Source organism: Arachis ipaensis, chromosome B04 (assembly GCF_000816755.2).
Source record: "Arachis ipaensis cultivar K30076 chromosome B04, Araip1.1, whole genome shotgun sequence".
In the NCBI taxonomy this organism is placed as follows: domain Eukaryota; kingdom Viridiplantae; phylum Streptophyta; class Magnoliopsida; order Fabales; family Fabaceae; genus Arachis; species Arachis ipaensis.
The window spans coordinates 114,321,149-114,336,325 of NC_029788.2; the positions used below are offsets into that span (position 1 = coordinate 114,321,149).

At 39.2% G+C, this 15,177-nt stretch overlaps 1 long non-coding RNA gene across 1 annotated transcript in view; it reads right to left on the minus strand.

The window, feature by feature from the left end:
* LOC110271214 overlaps window positions 9,064-15,177 on the minus strand; it is a 32,610-nt gene continuing 26,496 nt past the window's right edge. The window contains exons 4-5 of the long non-coding RNA XR_002361676.1: window positions 10,472-10,485; window positions 9,064-9,076 (exon numbers count right to left, since the gene is read on the minus strand). This is a non-coding gene — a long non-coding RNA (uncharacterized LOC110271214). The remainder of the gene's footprint in view (window positions 9,077-10,471; window positions 10,486-15,177) is intronic.

Sequence of the window (15,177 nt, forward strand, 5' to 3'; positions counted from 1 at the left end):
ATACCTACTGAAGAGTCATAAACCTCTGAGTAAGTCGAGGACAGAACTGGTAGACCGTGAACAAGATTTTTCCACGGTTCTCTGATTGGATCATAATTTGACCCTTTTTACAGTGAAATACCACTGACTTCCTTAACAGGAACCCGTGTTTTAAAGCTTGTTTCCTTATCTCCACCTAGAAGACTTCCAGAAATTTTTCCACCATATTAGAGAAAATAGAGAGCATGCATCTCTGAAAAGTTGCAGGTGCATTGCACAAGCCAAATGGCATCCTTCTGTATATAAATACTCCAAATGGACATGTGAATGCTGTTTTCTCTTGATCCTGGAGATCTACTGCAATCTGGTTGTAACCTGAATAGCCATCCAAAAAGTAGTAGTAATCATGACCTGCTAGTCTTTCTAGCATCTGGTCTATGAATGGTAAAGGAAAATGATCCTTTCTGGTGGCTGTATTGAGTCTTCTGTAGTCAATACACATGTGCCACCCTGTAACTGTTCTTGTAGGAACCAGTTCATTCTTTTCATTATGAACCACTGTCATGCCTCCCTTCTTAGGGACGACTTGGACTTGGCTTTCCCAGGGGCTATCAGAAATAGGATAAATGATCCCAGCCTCTAGTAATTTAGTGACCTTCTTCTGCACCACTTCCTTCATGGCTGGATTTAGCCACCTTTGTGGTTGAACCACTGGCTTAGTATTATCCTCCAATAGGATCTTGTGTATTCATCTGGCTGGGCTAATGCCCTTAAGATCACTTATGGACCACCTAAGAGTTATCTTGTGCGTCCTTAGCACTTGAATTAGTGCCTTCTCTTCCTGTGGTTTTAAAGCAGAGCTTATGATTACAGGAAAAGTGTCACCTTCTCCCAGAAATGCATATTTCAGGGATGGTGGTAATGGTTTGAGCTCGGGTTTAGGAGGTTTCTCCTCTTCCTGAGGGGTTTTCAGAGGTTCTATTATTTTCTCTGATTCCTCCAGATCAGGCTGAACATCTTTAAAGATATTCTCTAGCTCTGACTCGAGACTCTCAGCCATATTGATCTCCTCTACCAGGGAGTCAATAACATCAACGCTCATGCAGTCATTTGATGTGTCTGGATGCTTCATTACTTCAACAGCATTCAACCTGAATTCATCCTCATTGACTCTCAGGGTCACTTCCCCTTTTTCGACATCAATGAGGGTTCGTCCAGTTGCTAGGAAAGGTCTTCCTAGGATGAGAGTTGCACTCTTGTGCTCCTCCATCTCCAGCACTACAAAGTCAGTGGGAAATGCAAATGGCCCAACTGTGACAATCACATCCTCAATCACACCTGATGGGTATTTAATGGAGCCATCAACAAGTTGAAGACAGATCCTGGTTGGTTTGACTTCTTCAGCCAAGCCAAGCTTTCTGATAGTGGATGCAGGTACTAGGTTGATACTTACCCCAAGATCACATAAAGCTGTCTTGGTACAAGTACCCTCTAATGTGCATGGTATCATAAAGCTTCCAGGATCTTTAAGCTTCTCTGGTAAGCTTTTCAGAATGACTGCACTGCATTCTTCAGTGAGGTAAACTTTTTTAGTTTCTCTCCAATCCTTCTTATGACTTAAGATCTCTTTCATGAACTTGGCATAAGAGGGTATTTGCTTAAGTGTCTCTACAAACGGAATCTTTATTTCAAGAGTCCTGAGATAGTCTGCAAAGTGGGCAAATTGCTTATCCTGTTCCGCTTGGCGGAGTTTCTGAGGATAAGGCATCTTGGCTTTGTATTCTTCAACCTTAGTTGCTGCAGGTTTATTTCCTACAGAGGTGGTTGGAGAAGCCTTTTTAGAGGGGTTGCTATCAGCACTTGTATGTGTCTGATCCCTCACTGGCGTTTGAATGCCAGGGTTGGAAGCTGGATTAGCGTTGGACGCCAACTCCTTACCTGTTTCTGGTGTTTGAACGCCAGAACTGAGCTTCCATTGGGTGTTTAACGCCAACTCCTTGCCTGTTTGTGGCGTTTGAACACCAGAACTGAGCATGGGTTGGGCGTTTAACGCCAGCACTTCACTCTTTTCTGGCATTTGAGCGCCAGAATTATTCCTCTCTGGGCTCTTACTATCCTCAGAGGGATTTTTGGTAGCAGTTTGTTCATTTCTTGGCTTCCTGCTGCTTTGAAGTGAGGTATTTAATATTTTTCCACTTCTTAATTGAACTGCTTGGCGCTTTTCTGTTATTTGTTTTGATAACTACTGTTTTGTTTGCTTCAACTGTACTTCCATATTCATATTAGCCATTCTTGTGTCTTGTAGTATCTCCTTGAATTCGGCTAGTTATTTTGTTAGAAAATCTAATTGCTAATTGAATTCAGTAACTTGTTCTACAGGACTGAGTTCAGCAGTTACTATTTTAGCCTCCTCTTTCATGGAAGACTCACTACTTAGGTACAGATGCTGATTTCTGGCAACTATATCAATGAGCTCTCGAGCTTCTTCAATTATCTTTCTCATGTGTATAGATCCACCAGCTGAGTGGTCCAAAGACATCTGAGCTTTGTCTGTAAGCCCATAATAGAAGATGTCTAACTGCACCCACTCTGAAAACATTTCAGAGGGGCATTTTCTTAGCATCTCTCTGTATCTCTCCCAGGCATCATAAAGAGATTCATTATCTCCTTGTTTAAAGCCTTGGATGTTCAGCCTTAGCTGTGTCATCCGTTTTAGAGAGAAATATTGATTCAGGAATTTTTCTGACAGCTGTTTCCATGTCCTTATGCTAGCCTTAGGTTGGTTATTTAACCACCTCTTAGCTTGGTCTTTTACAGCAAATGGAAACAGTAATAATCTATAGACATCCTGATCTACTTCCTTATCATGTACTGTGTCAGCAATTTGTAAAAACTGTGCCAGAAACTCTGTAGGTTCCACCTGTGGAAGACCGGAATACTGGCACCTTTGCTGCACCATGAAAATTTCGAAATTTTTGCTAAAAAATAGTTAGAGAAGATATTTTTTTATTTTTGAATTTTATGATGAAAGAGAAAAACACACAAAAGACACACAACTTAAAATTTTTAGATCTAATGCTCCTTATTTTCGAAAATTTTGGAGGAAAAATACCAAGGAACACCAAACTTAAAAATTTTAAGATCAAAACACAAGGAAGACTCAAGAACACCTTGAAGACTCACAAGAACAACAAGAACATGAAGATAGAACACCAAACTTAAAATTTTTAGAAAATCACAATGAAATTTTTGAAAACTAAAGGAAAATTAACAAGAGAACACTAAACTTAAAAATTGACACAAGATTTAATCAAAGAAAAATTATTTTTGAAAAAGTTTTTTAAAAGGAAGATACCCAATTACCAAGAACATAGGCACAACCCTCTAGCCAATTGAGCTACAAATTTAACGTATTTTAATAAGGTATTTAATAAATAAATTTTTGAAAAGATTTTAGAAAGAAAGACTCAAAGGAGTAACTATTCACAAGAACATAGACACATTCAACAAATGCATGGACTAAACAAAAGAGAAGTATTTTTGAAAAATTGAAGGAAAATAACAAGCATGTAGTTCGAAAATTATGAAAAAATAAAAAATAAAAACATGCAATGGACACCAAACTTAAAATATGAAACTAAACTCAAAGAAAAATTAAAAATTAATAAGGAAAAATAATATTTTTGAAAAAAAATTTTTGAAAGGAAAAATATGAGATGCAATCCTAGTGACTCTAAACACAGCAAAATAAATTATTCCTAATCTAAGCAACAAAATAAACCGTTAGTTGTTCAAACTCAACAATCCCCGGCAACGGCGCCAAAAACTTGGTGCACGAAATTGAAAATCACAATTTCTTCACAACTTCGCACAACTAAACAGCAAGTGCACTGGGTCGTCCAAGTAATACCTTACGTGAGTAAGGGTCGATCCCACGGAGATTGTTGGCTTGAAGCAAGCTATGGTTATCTTATAACTCTTAGTCACGATATCAATTATAATTATCAGTTGACTTGCAAATGAACAAGAGAGCATGAAATAAATACTTGTTATGCAGTAATGGAGAATATGTTGGAGTGTTGGAGATGCTTTATCTTCTGAATCTCTGCTTTCCTACTGTCATTTTCTTCACGCACGCAAAGCTCTTTCCATGGCAAGCTGTATGTTGGTGGATCACCGTTGTCAATGGCTACCATCCGTCCTCTCAGTGAAAAAGGTCCATGTACATGGCTAATCATCTGTCGGTTCTCACTTATGTTGGAATAAGATCCAATGATCCTTTTGCGTCTGTCACACGCCCAACACTTATGAGTTTGAAGCTCGTCACAGTCATCCCTTCCTGGATCCTACTCGGAATACCACAGACAAGGTTTAGACTTTCCGGATCTCAAGGATGCTGCCCATGGATTCTAGCTTATACCACGAAGACTCTGGTCTAACGGATCTGAATGCTCTGTTGTCAAGAGAGGCAATCAGACTTGTGAGCCAGGAACCCAATAGATACTTATTCAATCTAAGGTAGAACGAAAGTGGTTATCAGGCATGCGTTCATAGGTTGAGAATGGTGATAAGTGTCACGGATCATCACATTCATCATGGTTAAGTACGAATAAATATCTTAGATAGAAACAAGCGTGTTTGAATGGAAAACAGAAGTAATTGCATTAATTCATCGAGACACAGCAGAGCTCCTCACCCCCAACAATGGGGTTTAGAGACTCATGCCGTCAGAAATACAAAGTTCAGATCTAAAATGTCATGAGGTACAGAATAAATCTCTAAAAGTTGTTTAAATACTAAACTAGTAACCTAGGTTTACAGAAAATGAGTAAACTAAGATAGATAGTGCAGAAATCTACTTCCGGGGCCTACTTGGTGTGTGCTGGGACTGAGACTTGAGCTTTTCACATGCCTGGGCTATTTCTGGAGTTAAACGCCAGGTTGTAACCTATTTTGGGCGTTTAACTCCAACTTGTAACCTGTTTCTAGCGTTTAACACCAGAATGGAACATGGAACTGGCGTTAAATGCCAGTTTACGTCATTTATCTTCGAGCAAAGTATGGACTATTATATAATGTTGGAAAGCCCTGGATGTCTACTTTCCAAAGCAATTTAGAGCGCGCCAATTGGACTTCTGTAGCTCCAGAAAATCCATTTCGAGTGCAGAGAGGTCAGAATCCAACAGCATCAGCAGTCCTTTTTCAGCCTGAATCAGATTTTTGCTCAGATCCCTCAATTTCAGCCAAAAAATACTTAAAATCACAAAAAAACACACAAACTCATAGTAAAGTCCAGAAATATGAATTTTGTATGAAAACTAATAGAAACATACTAAAAAGTAGCTAGAACCTACTAAAAACTACCTAAAAACAATGCCAAAAAGTGTATAAATTATCCGCTCATCAAGGGGGTTGTTATCAGCACTTGCAGGTGCCTGATCCCTCATTGGCATTTGAACGCAAGAATTGGGTGCTGTATGGGCATTTAACACCAGATTGCCACCCAAACGCCAGAATTGGCCATCCACTGGGCGTTTAACGCCAACTTCTCACCCTTTTCTAGCGTTTGAACGCCAGAATTATTCCTCTCTGGGCTCTTACTATTCTCAGAGGGATTTTGGATTTTTATCTATTTATTAAAAATTTTCGAAAAAAATCTAAAAAAAGAAAACAAGGATTTTAAAATTTTAACAAAAACAATAATAAAAAAACTCAAAGAAAAATTAAAGATTAATAAAGAAAAATAAGATTTTTGAAATATTTTTGAAAAGAAAATAAAAGACTCAAATTTAGTGACTCTAAACCAAAAAGATAATTTTTTTTCTAATCTAAGTAACAAGATGAACCATCAGGTGTTCAAACTCGAACAATCCCCGGCAATGGCGCCAAAAACTTGGTGCACGGAATTGAAATCACGCCTTTGCAACTCCGCACAACTAACCAACAAGTGCACTGAGTCGTCCAAGTAATAATTCCTTACGCGAGTAAGGGTCGATCCCACGGAGATTGCCGATTTGAAGCAAGCTATGGTTATCATGTAACTCTTAGTCAGGAGATTAGTGATAAAAATAATTTCATTTGTAAAAAATAAAAGAGCATGAAATGAATGATACTTGTTATTCAGTAATGGAGAACAGGTTGAGGTTTCAGAGATGCTCTGTCTTTTGAATCTCTGCTTTCCTACTGTCTTCTTCTCCAAACACGCATGGCTCCTTCTATGGCAGGCTGTATGTTGGTGGATCACCGTTGTCAATGGCTACCATCCTTCCTCTCACTGAAAATGGTCCAAATACGACTTCTGTACGGCTAATCATCTGTCGAATCTCTCGTCTCGGATGAAAAATGCTCTGAGTACAGCTTCCGCACGGCTAATCATCTGTCGGTTCTCACTTGTGTCGGAATAGGACCTCTCTGTCCTTTTGCACACTGTCACTATGCCCAACGTTTGTGAGTTTGATGTTCGTTTGTTCTAACCTGTACCACGAAAGTTCTGATCTCACGAGTTTGAATGCTCTGTTGTCAGGAGATGCAAGTCAAACTTGTGGATTAGAAACCCAAGAGATACGCACTCAAGTTGTCGCCCAATGACTACGTTGATCTCGGATAGAACAGAAGTGGTTGTCAAGCACGCGTTCATAAATTTGAGAATGATGATGAGTGTCACGGATCATCACATTCTTCATATTGAAGTACGAGTGAGTATCTTATAACAGAAGCAAGCGTGATTGAATAGAAAACAATAGTAATTGCATTAATCCATTGAAACACAGCAGAGCTCCTCACCCCCACCTATGGGGTTTAGAGAATCATGCCGTAGAAGATACAATATGAGATGTAAAATGTCATAAGTTCCAAAATGAATCTCTAAAAGTAGTTCTTATACTAGACTAGTAACTTAGGTTTACAGAGAATGAGTAACTAAGTGTAGATAGTGCAGAAATCCACTTTCGGGACCTACTTGATGAGTGTTTGGGCTGAGCTTTCAAGCTTCCACGTGTATGTGCCTCAAATTGGAGTTAAACGCCACCCTGGGTGCCAAAATGGGCGTTTAACGCCAAGAAGTGTGCCAATTCTGGCGTTTTACGCTAGAAAATGGTTTCTGCTGGTGTTTAATGCCAGTTTGGGCCATCAAATATCGGGCAAAGTATGGACTATTATATATTGCTGGAAATTCCAAGATGTTAGCTTTCCATCCCAATTGAGAACGTGCCAATTGGATTTTTGTAGCTCCAGAAAAACGCGTTTGAGTGCAGGGAGGTCAGAATCCAACAGCATCTGCATTCTTTTCTCAACCTCTGAATCAGACATTTGCTCAGGTCCCTCAATTTCAGCCAGAAAATATCTGAAATTATAGAAAAACACACAAACTCATAGTAAAGTCCAAAAATGTGATTTTTGAATAAAAAATAATAAAAAATGAATAAAAATGCTAAAAACTATATGAAAACACTACCAAAAAGCGTATAAAATATCCGCTCATCAGAAATCCCACAACAGCCTCCTCGACCTCATCTACATCATCCAAACCATACTTCTCCACAGGAGAAGCCTCAGACCAGTATAAAAAAAAGCGGGGAGAAGAATTTTCATCCAGGAAAAAGGGGTGGTGACCATCTACAGCTTGAACTTTAAAGAAGAAGTTTTTAAAGTCATGAAAGGACTCATCAAAGAGATTGAAAATTTTCCGACCTTGAATGGCCTGGAAGGAAATCTACTGCTATTTATTATTTTTCTCATTGAAGGGCTTAGTCATATGAAAAATATTAAAGAAAATCTTTAAAGAGGTCGAAAAGTCCAACTCTCGACTAACAAGCTGTTAGATTTTCATAAAACCCCAAAAGTTGGAATGGAGTTAAGTTGGAGCAACTTGGAAATGATTTAAAACTTCCACCTCAAAGTCAGAAAAAGGCAGGAGCACCCCCAGGTGGGTAAAAAGACTCTCATACATAAAAAGGAAATGAGGGTCAGCATCAGCAGCCTTCCCGAAACAAACCCGGTCTCTAGGACCCGAGGCAATCAATTCATATTTGGGTTCATCCTCATCAAGAACACAAATTCTATGGTGAGTACGGAGGTCAGTAATGTAATCAGTATCAACGAGGGGTTCCTCCCTGAGAACAGTAACATCCACCCATCGTGAAAGAGACTCGAGAGAATACATCTTTTTAGTAAAAAAGGGGCGACGAAACCTACAAAGAAAAAAGGGGAAGGGTCAAAAACAGGGTCTCTACAGGGCCAAGATAAGTTTCTCCACAAAACAGAAGCACTAGGCCTACAGTTAGACTCACTATGAACACTCCCCTAAACAAAGCACGCGAACAAAAAAGCATTCATTAGTAAAAGAACTGACCTTTGCTTGCGAAGATGAGCAGATGCGACGGTGACTCGAAGAAGGAAGAAGTTTCTTTTCGAACAGAAGAAGTTTCTTTCAGAGAGTGAAGGCAGAAAAGTTTTTCAGAAAGAAAACAAAGAAAGAGAGGGAAAAGTATTTATAAATACCCCAGGGGCATAAAGGTAAAATCAATACGGCCATTAAAGAGATGCGCCATTACCAATGCAACTGCTCCCCGCGTGTAAATACAAAACTCCTAACGGACGCGATGTTTGATTAGACGCGACTGTTGAGAAATTTTGAATCACGTCGGTTTCGAAAAACCACGTCGGTTCCTCACCACATCGGCTACAAGCCCGAGTTAAAATACTCGAGTCTAACTCTTAAAGAAAAGAGATTATACTCGAGTAGGGGCACTGTTCATACCCTAACCCAACACCAAGGCCCAGGTCCAAGCAAAAGGCCCAATCCAAAGGATGGTCCTCATTCGACACCGACCTTCTCTCAAGAAGTCGAATCTAACCACGACTTGCTCTAAGGAAGTCGGGAATAAAGATTGGCCGGCAGATAATACCCATTCAAATAAATAACTGCCCCTAAAATCTCTCAACCCACTTCCAGGAGCCATATCCCAACTTCCCTAAAATAAAGGGACGGTTATTTTCCTTAAAAGGTGGAACTACTCCAACGGTGGTTATTGGTTCACCATTATAAATACACTGACACCCCTCAAGTATATCTAAGTTCCAATACTCTCTAAACTTGCTTAGACCCTTTCTAACTTAAGCATCGGAGTGTCTTTGCAGGTACCACCCCCCATTTCCTCACACATACAAGTCGGACGGAGGCTCTCAGACGCGGAACTAGTCGAAGGGCTTTCTCCTTCTGACGATTGGGCCAACCCAACGAGTCCAATCAACTAATCTCCGGTTACCCATTATAACAATATTATATATATAAATTTTGGTATTTTTGTTATTCCATTAATTATATCAATCATTCACATGCTTTTCTTTTTTGATTTTTTCTCTCTGTTATGATAGATATCTATAATAGACATATAATATCTTTCCGTGATAATAACACTATATTATAAGATATAGGAAGCAAGCATCAATATAATGGATGAATAGAAAAAAAAATATATCTTGTGATTGTTGATCATATTTTAAGAAAATTTTAAAATGGAATTATAATTCGGTTATATGTCAAAATCCCAAAAATAAAAAATCAGAGTTGAATTGTTAAACCGGCCGAAAACCAATCAGTCAGACCGAATTGGAACCTGGCCGGTTTTTTGAATTTGACAAAAAATGCTGCTGTTTTGTGAGCTGATCCACTAATTCCCTAACTATTACCAACACAGCAACCCTAACTCACTCCAACGGCGCAGCAGCAGTACACAGCCACACACTCCCTCCCTCCCATCAGCCTCGAGCTCATCGTTCCTTTCAAATGCCAGTTCACTCACTCCCTCACTTCCGTTTAGCCGCTAGACTACTCCTGCCGCCGTCGCAAGTTGGAGTTTCGAGGCTCACTCCCTCACTCCTGCTCGTGCAGCTAACGATTCAGCAGTGGAAGCACAGTCGCCGGGCTCACCTCCTGCCTCCGTCGCGAAGCTCTGTTCCACAGTTGCCGGCGCCATCTCTGTTCCACCAGTCAGCGCTGCTCCCCCTCTTGTTCAGTATCTGCTCTGTTCTAGCTTCTAGCTTCTAAATTCGATTTTAGGATTTTCTATCATATATCTGTGTATTCTTAATTTACTTTGGTGAATTTGTTAATTATTATAGCATTGTTCTGATTTATGTGATTTATGTTAATTATAATTTATATTTCTGATTCTGATTATTCTTAGAATTTTGATTTTCTTCATTATAATTTATATTTCTGGATTGTTTGTGATTTGATTTCTGTGACTTCTTTAAAATTTTGTGATTCTTGGGACAGGCTTCAATTCAAGATGGTATGGTATCGTTTCTGTGAATCAATTTCATTAGGGTTTGGTTTATTGATTCTTTCACTCTACTCCCAGGGAATGGTGGTGGATTGGAGTATTGTTGATAAGATTTTATGACTTGTTTCTGTAGATGTTGTTGTGATCAATGTGGTTGTTGGTGGGGGAGTGGTCGAAACGCAAAGCAGTTTCCATGGCTGAAAAACTTGAACTAGAGAATCTGTATAGAGTTTCATTATCCTTTTTCTTTCAATGCATGTGTACTAGTAATTTGTAATTCAAGGAAGGTAGCTTGCTTAGAATCTCCATTAGCCTAGGCATTAGTAGTGTTATTCTGTTTGATTCAGCAAAAAGAATACTGCACACTTCGACTTTCCCAGTGCAACCTTTCAACCAACATCCATCAGGACTGCGAATGATACAACCAAAACCAGCAAAGTCAAAAGGAGCAAAACAACTAGCATCACAATTCAATTTAACAGAATGAACTGGAGGTGGAACCCAATGCAAACAAAGTGAAGGAGGAGACAAAGATTGATGCATAGCAAAAATAGTGTGAAACTCCCTTACTGAACTACGAATCAAACTCACCACTTTACTAGCACTCCAAGAATCATCTATATTAAATAAGTCATGATTCCTGCTTCTCCAAATCCACCAGATGGTCGAAAAGAAAAGAAAAACATCTCCACTCCTTGCACCTTTGTAGAGCCAATCACGTAAATATGAGTTATCTGAATACAGGCCTAAAAGGTTCCAGACCTCCTTGGCACTAGGGCACTCTTGAAGACAATGAAGAATGGATTCAGAACCATTCTGACACCGATGGAAGGTGCTAGATAAAGCTAAGCCACGACCCAAACGAAACTCTGTCGTAGGAATAGCATTATGAAGACTGAGCCAAATCAAAAACTTGTACTTCTTAGGAATATGCAGTCGCCATACCCACAACCAATTATCATGCTCATTCCAAGGAAACTTTCTTTTTGCTAGCCAACTGTACCCACTCCTAACTGAGTAGAGTCTAGAAGATGCCATACCCCACGACCAACCCGAACTCTCTCCAGCATTCAAATCCGGATTATAAGCATTCAAACGCTGTTTGACATCTTCTGGAATGATAGAGAAAATATCATGGAGATTCCATTGACCATCTTTCTAAACATTTCTAATAGTTAAATCAGAGTCAGATATATATACAAAAGGGACATCTTGAGCAATTGGGCCCTCAATACTCCAATTGTCAAACCAAAAAGATTGATCAAGTGACCCAACGCACCAAGAGAAGGCATCCTTAAGAGCACCAAAAACCTTTGAGATACTCTTCCAAACATGAGAAGCGTTGCAAGGAACAGGGCCATCTAAAACTCCCTCATTCCTCAGATACTTCGCCCTCAATAGAGCAACCCAAGGCTTGTCCTGACAATGAAAAAGTTGCCAAACCAATTTATCAAGTAAAGATATATTAACACACACAGGATCTCTAACACCCAGGCCACCAAATTTCTTTGGAGTGATCACGGTCCTCCAATTAACAAGAGAAAGACCTCTACCATCAACTTGACCCTTCCAAAGGAACTGTCTCATCATAAAAGACAATTTATCGCAAACCCAATTTGAAAAAAAAAAGATACCTGCATATGATAGACAGGAATAGATGCTGCAACAGAATTGATCAGGCAAAGTCTCCCTGCTTTATTTAGAAGCCTTCCTTTCCAGTTAGCTATACTTCCCCAACCTTTTCAATCACCGAATGAAAAGAAGCCCTACTGGTACGGGAATGATTAAGGTTAACTCCAAGATATCTTCCTAAGTCCAAAGCAAAACGTATTGAAGAAACACTAGTAAAAATATCTCTTCTACGAGCAGTCACATTTTTAGAACAAAAAGCTTTAGACTTTTCAAGATTCACTTTCATTCAAATCTGGATTATAAGCATTCAAACGCTGTTTGACATCTTCTGGAATGATAGAGAAAATATCATGGAGATTCCATTGACCATCTTTCCAAACGTCTCTAATAGTTAAATCAGAGTCAGATATATGTACAAAAGGGACATCTTGAGCAATTGGACCCTCAATACTCCAATTGTCAAACCAAAAAGATTGATCAAGTGACCCAACGCATCAAGAGAAGGCATCCTTAAGAGTACCAAAAGCTTTCGAGATACTCTTCCAAACATGAAAAGCATTGCAAGGGACAGGGCCATCTAAAACTCCCTCATTCCTCAGATACTTCGCCCTCAATAGAGCAACCCAAGACTTGTCTTGAGAATGAAAAAGTTGCCAAACTAATTTAGCAAGTAAAGATATATTAACACACGCAGGATCTCTAACACCCAGGCCACCAATTTTTTTTTGGAGTGATCACGGTCCTCCAATTAACAAGAGAAAGACCTTTACCATCAACTTGACCCTTCCAAAGGAACTGTCTCATCATAGAAGACAATTTATCACAAACCTAATTTGGAAAAAAAGATACCTGCATATGATAGACAGGAATGGATGCTGTAACAGAATTGATCAGGCAAAGTCTCTCTGCTTTATTTAGAAGCCTTCATTTCCAGTTAGCTAATCTTCCCCTCACCTTTTCAATCACCGAATGAAAAGAAGCCCTACTGGTACGGGAATGATTAAGGTTAACTCCAAGATATCTTCCTAAGTCCAAAGCAAAACGTATTGAAGAAACACTAGTAAAAATATCTCTTCTACGAGCAGTCACATTTTTAGAACAAAAAGCTTTAAACTTTTCAAGATTCACTTTCATGCCAGATGCCTTGCAAAAAAGGTTAAGAGAATGTATGACCATTTGGACCTGACTCTTTGTAGCCTGACAGAAAAGTAAGAGATCATCTGAAAACATCAAATGAGAAAATTTTGGGCCACCCCTAGTGATAGAAACTGGTTTTCACACACCCTCGACCACCTTATGAGATATATAGCAAGCAAGTCTTTCCATACAAAGCACAAATAAGTAAGGAGACATTGGATCGCCCTGTCTAAGCCCCCTTCTAGGAGCAAAACTATCCAATCTATTCCCATTCCACATAATAGAAAGAGATGATGCACGGACACAATTCATAATCAAATTAACAGTGATGATAGGAAAACCAAAAGCAATGAGAGTACTCTCCAAAAACCTCCAATCCATCATATCATAAGCTTTTTCAAGATCAATTTTAAAAGCAAGAGTACCTTTTTTGGATTTTGTGTGCTTCATGAAATTCAGAATTTCTTGGGCCACAATAATATTATCAGGAGCACCACGACCCGGAATAAAACCTCCTTGCAAAGGACTAACAATATCTGGAAGAAAAGGCCGAAGTCGATTAGTCAATGCTTTGGTGATAATTTTATAAACAACATTACACAAGCTAATATGCCTGAAATCCTTCATAAAGGTAGGGTTATCAATTTTAGGAATAAGCACAATCAGAGTTTCCATGATGCTAGGATTTAAGTACTCTCCCAAGAAAGCGCTCCGGACAATATTCCAAATCTTAGTGCCTACTATCTCCCAATATTCTTTAAAAAAATAAGCTTGAAAGCCATCTGGACTAGGAGCCTTAAAAGGGCTCATACTGAATACTGCTGACTTGACTTCCGCAAAAGAGACAGGGTCAATTAACCTAGCACAAGCCTCGATGCTTAGAGTGGGTATCGGAACATCCCCTAAACAATCAACCTCAACCTCTTCCGTTGTACCAAAGAGTTTCTTGTAAAAAGAGAGGGCTTCTTCCTGGAGAATATCTGAATCAGTAGACCAAGACCCATCTCTAACATATAATCCATGTACTCTATTATGGTTTCTACACACCAAAGTCTGAAGATGAAAGAATTTAGTGTTTCTATCCCCATACTTGACCCACTGCTCCCTAGATTTCTGGTACCAAAAAAGTTCTTCTTGCAATAAAAGCCTATTGTAATCTTCCCTCAGTTCAGCTTCTTTAATTCTCAGAGATAACACATCGCTAACCTCTAAACGCCGTCGAATCTGATCAATCTGATATTCCAGCTTACTTTTTTTGCACAAAAATATTTCCAAAAATCTTTGAGTTGAAGTCCAAAAAAGCCTGTTGAACCATCTTAAGCCTTTCAGTAACGCCTCCAAACTCTTGATTCCAAGCCTTACTAATAACATGTTTATAAGAAGGATGTGTTGCCCACGCAGCTTGGAACCTAAAAGGACGAGAACCTTTCACTCTGGGGCCACCATGACAATGAACTAAAATAGGACAATGATCAGAATGAAGCCTGCTAAGAATTTTAGAATAACCCTCAGGAAACATTGTCATCCACGCCTCATTAACTGGAGCTCTATCTAACTTTTTAGCCAAGTTCCTGCCAGCCTGAACTGCTCTATACCAAGTATATCTCCTACCAGTCACTTTAAGATCAAAGAGCTCACAGTCATCTAGAGTAGTAGCTAATAGACTAGCTCTGTGAGAAGAAAAATAAGCACCTGTACTCTCGTCTGGTGCCACAATCTTATTAAAATCACCAACGGCCATCCACGGTCCATTATGGCCTGAATTAATAGAATGCAAATGATCCCAAAGCATACTTCTTTTTTCGAATTGAGGACTCCCATACACTGCACTACAAAGCCAAACTAAGTTACCCACACTCACTTTCACTATGATACATTGGTCAATTTGGTCAATAACCACACAAGAAGCATTAGCAATAAAAGATAGAAACCAAATGCCACCCCTGTGTCCTACTGCTTCCTCAATACCAACACAATGAAAACCCAACTTATCCCAAAAATTCTTCAAATTATTAAACATGGTATGAGTCTCAAAGAGAAAGAAGAAAGATGGTTTATATATTCTCACCAAATTTTTGCAATGCACACGGGCCATCTTGTTAGACGCATCCCTCACATTCCAGGCTATGATATTGAAACTATC